This window comes from Schistocerca serialis, chromosome 1 (genome assembly GCF_023864345.2).
Source record: "Schistocerca serialis cubense isolate TAMUIC-IGC-003099 chromosome 1, iqSchSeri2.2, whole genome shotgun sequence".
NCBI classification, from domain to species: domain Eukaryota; kingdom Metazoa; phylum Arthropoda; class Insecta; order Orthoptera; family Acrididae; genus Schistocerca; species Schistocerca serialis.
In genome coordinates, this window is record NC_064638.1 from 312,088,552 (window position 1) to 312,095,019 (window position 6,468).

Consider the following 6,468-nt stretch of genomic DNA (forward strand, 5'->3'; position numbering starts at 1 on the left):
GATCACATGAGCAGAAGTAACGTAAAGTCGGTAAAATTACGAAAATTGACGGAGAATTCATATAAATTGAGGGAAAACACCCCAATATGTGGAGAAATTGGGGGAAAATGAGGGAGTATTTGTGTGTCTACTTGGTACTGGAAAAGTCTTGTACATGGGAACAAGTATGTGACAGCAAGAGGAATATGAGAAGAAGTTGACATGGAAGAACTGGGATCTATGAAAACAGTTATTTTTCATGGGCAGCGATAAGATGTCTAGTGTATGTTGTTTAACGTTGATGGCCACCAAATGTAGAGTAATAAATTTATACATGTCGGATTACAAGCTCAGGTGTGACCCAAAAGTTAATGGCAACAACCTTGAAGATTTTTATGACGTTTTCGAAGCTAAAGAGAATTGTGTTACCAGCTTGGATCATGTGTTTGACCCTGTGCAAGACTGTTTACATATTTAAAACACTAATATACAATAGTTACAAAGTGCTTCTCTGTACTCTCCACCGATCACAACGATGCAGTGTCAGCTAACAAATACCTTACAGAACAGCTCCTGCACGGTTTTTAACAACATTCTGTCGTATGTCTATTAAGGTAATAGGGATACATGGAAGTGGACTGCGGCTTTTGATGCTTTCCTGGAAAAGAGAACCATCTGCCTCTAAATTGACATGGATCTCCGTTAAAGAACAATAGAAAGTAGATGGAGTAATCGGTTGAGATGGGTTGTAATGAGGTATGATTTAATGGTAGACTGATGATGCATTCTAGAGAGAGGGACATGTTCCGGCAGGTCATTTATCGTGCATTTAACCATTTTTTCCGTTCTTCTCTGGGGTGTATCAGTTGTTATACCATACAACCTGTGTTCGACTTGTATACAACTGCATGTTCTGTGTGTGACTTAGAACGCTATTTTCCTGCGATCGTTAACAAGAAACCCCTCCATACCATAGTCAGCAGAGGACTTTCAGCGCATGTGTGATGAATCATGTCCACCAAACCGACAGAAAGCATATTTTGCCACCCTACTGTAGATAAACGAAGATGTGTGCGAAGTGATTCCACTGCCACATCTTTGAAGTAAATCTATTCTTAAGTCATAACTGCAGTGATTCTAAGTTAGCGACAGGAGTCTGTGAGGTACTGCATTTCTGTGTATACATTTGCTTGACAGATATTATGTGTGTGTGAAAGAGACTGTGTTCTGTTCATGTGGTTAGTGTACTAAAGTGTGTAATTTCACATGTGAAACACTGCTGCTATGCATTTGTGTATTTCCTCACAAGATGTCCTAATTTCATTCATTTTCCATTGCTGATGATCATTTTATAGGACTGATGCCAACATAGCTTAATTTCCAAACTGTAATCTGCTGTGAACAGTGAGCACTATACACCTCTGGAAAACTGTATAGTACCATGTATCACAAAGAACCTATGTATTTTTTTCTTTTCTATAGAAGGAAGTAGTTTCATCTTCTACAATCGTTTCTCTCTTTTCAACATCTTCTTAGTATGGACTCCAAATACTACAACAATACCACAGAATTGATAGCACAAGTGATTTACATCATATGTTTCGCGGGAGAAACATCAGAAGCATTTCATATCCATACTGGTGTTCGCCAGGGAGATGAAATGTCCCCCCTTTTGTTTAACATGGTTCTGGAAAAAATTGTGAGGAAATAAAAGGAATTCAGCTTGGGATTAAAAAAGACCAGAGAATTAGGCTGAATTTTCGCTTTCGCGGACGATCTTGTCATTCTAACGAACAATAGAGAAGAAGCCAAACTTGCATTGGAAAAACTACATGAATTCTCACAAAAAACTGGGCTACAAATCTCCTACCAGAAAACAGTATATGGAATACAAACCTGTAGATAATCTCCTCATTACTACTCAGTAGAGGAAAGTGGCACAAGTTGCCCACTTAAGACATCTGGGAGAGATAATCCAACAATCAGGACTGAACACAATAGCCAATAAAGATAGAATCTCAGATTACAAAAAGCATATAAGCTCACTTGGAATCACTATAATAAGAAATCTATTTCTGTCAATGAAAAACTATGGCATTACAACACAGTAGTGCTACCAGAAGCACTTTATGCTGCAGAAACTACAGTGATTCATGGTCTTACTAAGATCAGAGAGATTGAAAAGCAGGAAAGAAAAATTCTGAGGAGAATATATGGACCAGTGTTTCAGAAAGTAATTTGGACGAAGAGGCCAACTAGAGAGATTTACAAAGACATAGGAACAATAACAGACACCATTAGAAAGAGATGGATGAAATTTTATGGACATATAGCAGGATGAATAAAAGCAGGCTCACAAGAGAAATCTTTGAGATAGTAAACAAGAGCAAAAACAAAACACAGTGGATCACTGTAGCAGAAGAGGACATTAAAGAACTGGGGATCACACAAGACAACATAAACAATAAAGAACAGTATAGAAACATCATACAGAAACACACAATTAAACAAGAACATACGGAGAACAGAACAGGAAAAAGATGGTCAGAAGAATGCAAGAGAGAACACAGTGAACGTATGAAGAGAATTTGGGAAGAACGAAGAAAGAAGAAGATATCATAACTACTCAAGTTCAATCGCTCTCTCAAAAGGAAATAATCGAAAATAATAACAATAATATGTTTCAAACTCCTTCTGTCTGGAGCACCAGCATGCATAAACCATGACTTCTTCTTCTTCTTAATCTTCTGTTATACCACCAAAACACTCTCAAATGTATCAGTCTTGTATCTACTATACGCCAATAAGGAGCGCTAACCTCTTCAGCAAGCATGAATCTAGAGAGATCCTGTGTAATTGGATGAGGGAACATGAGTGAGACTGATGCAGAACAGTCTTCATGGGATGGTACTTACAGTATTTGGGTGAAAATACCAGTCTATATCACAGTTGTTGGTCAGTTGTGCAAGTTGTAAATGTACTAGGGCTATTCAGAAAGCAGGGAACGTTTTGGCATTTAAAAAAAGTACAAGAAACAACCTCTGAAAGAGCGACTGACATACCACTTTTTCAAATAGTCACCAAACACATTGAGGCACTTATCATAGTGGCAGACAAGACTTTAAATGTATTCGTCATAAAATTCTGCCACCTCAGACTTCAGATAGTGAGTCATGCCTGCCTGGTGTTCCGCGTTGTCACCAAAGTGCTGCGTTGCAAGCCAGTTCTTCATCTTGGGGAAACAAGTGGAAGTCGCTTGGTGTGAGATCGGGGCTGTAGGGCGGATGAGGGGAAATTTCCTCGGCGTTCGTTTCGAACTGCTCTTCTAAGGCTGTACAAAGTTTGCAGTACTGGGCTGAATTTAGGGTTGCCTCACATTCGAGAAAATCATTAAGAAGCACATCTTGCCTATCCTAATACACTGTCGCCATCTCTTCCTTGCTGACAAGGTTTGTAAACCTTATTTTGGTTTTTGGGGGAACCTTGCGTGCCCCCACTCCATAGACTGTAATTTTGTCTCGCAATTGACGTGTTTCACCCAAGTCTCGTCACCAGTAACGATACATCCAGTAATGAATCACCATGTTTGTGGTAGGCCTCCAGAAATGTCAATGTTGCCCCCATTCACTGTTCTTTATGGTGCTCTGTAAGCATTTTGGGCACCCATCGTGCACAAAATTTGTGCTAGCCTAGCTCTTGAGTGACAATTTCAAACAACAAAGTCTGTAAAACTTGTGGAAAAGAAAGTGAAAGATCCATTACTGTGAAGGACGGTTTTCACGAATCGTTTCATCAACTTTAGCGACAAGATCGTCACTCACAGTGCTCGGGCGTCCACTCTTCACTTCCTCATGAACGTTGGTTCGGCCATTTTTAAACCGAATGCACCATTTCCGGACGGAACATTCTCTCATTATATTGTTTCCGTACACTTTGTACAGTTCATGATAAATTTCTATAAGTTTTAGGTTTTTTGCCAACAAAAACTGTATCACAGACCACACCTCATAACTAGCAGGATTTCGACTGCAGCACACATTTCAAATTCGAATATCGAAAAAACCAACCACGCAGAGATGTTCCCGCTGTTACGGATGGATGCCGACTGAGCTGCTGAGCACGCACATTCCAAAATACACGCGATCGGCGCGCGCCTAGCGGCGTCAGTAGGAAAAGTTCCCTACTTTCTGAGTAGTCCTTGTATGTTATGTTCTTCCCGAAAGCAAAATATGGAAGTGTATTGATTATATGGAATTCAGTTCATTCTGTTCCTTAACAAGACATTGAATGTAGCGGGTACAGTGTACTCTTACTTCTGGTCAATTCCAAATTAAATCGGAGACAATGTTGCAGGGAGGGTTGGTAAAAGATGGAGGAACAGTTACAAGATGCATATGGAGAACAGCTAGAGTTTTGCTCAGGATCCACGAATGCGAGAATACTTTGTGACTCCCATACACGCAGGGAGAGGTGACCCAATTGTAATAAAATCTTACTGAATTTATAAAGTGTTTCTGCTAAAGATTGTAGTTTTTGCACCTCCTTTCCTCTGACGGCTATTACCTGCACTAAGAAAGGGCATTTGTGCATGTGATGTAGGCAGTTTATCAGGGATAGAAACATTCTCACATTCAAATGCCCCTCACAAAGTAATGGAGGGGTTTAGCAATGATACAGAAATTGAGAATTGTGGTGCAATGTCATTGCTGATAGCAGCACGAGAATGACATGATGAGGTGTTTTGATGACATTACAACTCATCGAGAGTAATGGTTTCGACCTCGAGCAATTCAGCAAAATGTACTGAAATTAGCGAAAACCTGGTAAAATTACGAAAATTGGTGGAAAATATGACAAAAAGTGTGGAGGAATGAGGATACTACATGCTCACCTGGGTGTATAAAAATCATTCCATTCCTCCATCAGTGGGATTGACAGCTGATGGCACATACTATTCATACTCTATGGGCTTAAGTCCTGCAGAACACCTGCTTGTTCCACATGTGGTTATGCACTGTAAGCCATAAAAATGAAAGACACTGTGTCCAAAGATTTGGGGATCAGGATGGCTGTGACCTAGAACATCGAAACAGCAATCATATGCCTAGGTGCAATATGACTTGACAATATGAGAAATAAATGCTTTTGGTTTCTTCAAAAATGAAACACCAAGAGATTTGCTACCTTGTCACGGAGGAACATGAGTTTAAATGTAGAGAGCTGTTTGGAAGCGCTCCACAATGCCCCAAACTCTTCCAGTTTCCATATATGAAGATGTCTTCCACGTTTTTGTCAATAACAAACACGACCTCCATCTTTTATTTCAATCATACTGTGTGTTGTGGGACCAGCTTAACTTACACCATGTGATGTCCAGCTTTGTTTGGCAGCTGATGGATCTAAACTTGTTAATGCAGGTTTAGCACTTGACACAGACCTGGAAGTCATGGTGGAAAAACAAATTATATGTCAGTGTACAAAGCTGTAGTCATACACTGCTTGGATGTGTTACAGCAGATAAACAGTATAGGAAACTGCTTATGAAAGAACAGTACAGGATCAGTGCCTTGTGATTAACAATCTGTGGGATATTGTCCACCTTCAGTATGGGCGACAAAACGTTACACAGGTCTTTTCAATCACTGGCCACCTGCTTCAATGGACCAATTCACGTATATTTAACATGTATGATATCAACAAGCAGACAGTATTTGTTTTCAATATATTGGAATATGATAAAGGAGATAAGGACGAGTACAGGGTGATATTTATAGACCATCATTGGATAGTGATGAATTGTACGTGCTAGGCTTCTGAATTTCTTCGTCCAGTCCACATACACTCTGCATGATTGTGAATTTCCTCCTGTATGTTAGTGTGCTATTTTTCTCATTATGATAGCTCTCTATCTAGTCAGTGATGAGTAGAGGACTAGACAGCCTTCTAATTATTTGAATAGTGCTGTCAGAACACCATGAGATGTGGAGAGAATTAACAGGGGTCTGTGACAGGATGAGGAATATCTCTTACTCATGGAAAACACGTGGATTCGAATGCTGTGCATCGAAGACTGGAAGATTCGTGAGAATACGGCATCGACATGGTATGCAGTGAAATGTTGCTGGGTTTGAGATCGGTTTCACGCTCTGATATTCAATCTCCTGTCCTCAGTCATATAGCAGTGTAACTGAGTAAGAGTCTTTCCGTATTTGACGACCTGTAGGGCACTTTTGCAGGGTCTAGTTGTCAGTGCAATATGGTGATCTGTACAAAATAGTTTTTTGACATTGAAAGTCTCATTTGCAGAAGGAAAAGGCAGACAGTGCTTCCACACTGGTAGCATCAGTAATTTGGCATGTAAATTCAATAAGAGGCAGTCTTAATCCTTCATTTATTCACAACACACCCTTTGACTTGGGACATAGGATTCTATACGTAGCTGTGAGAACGTTCAATATGTTGAAAATACGAAGGGTAATAGGTGATGGA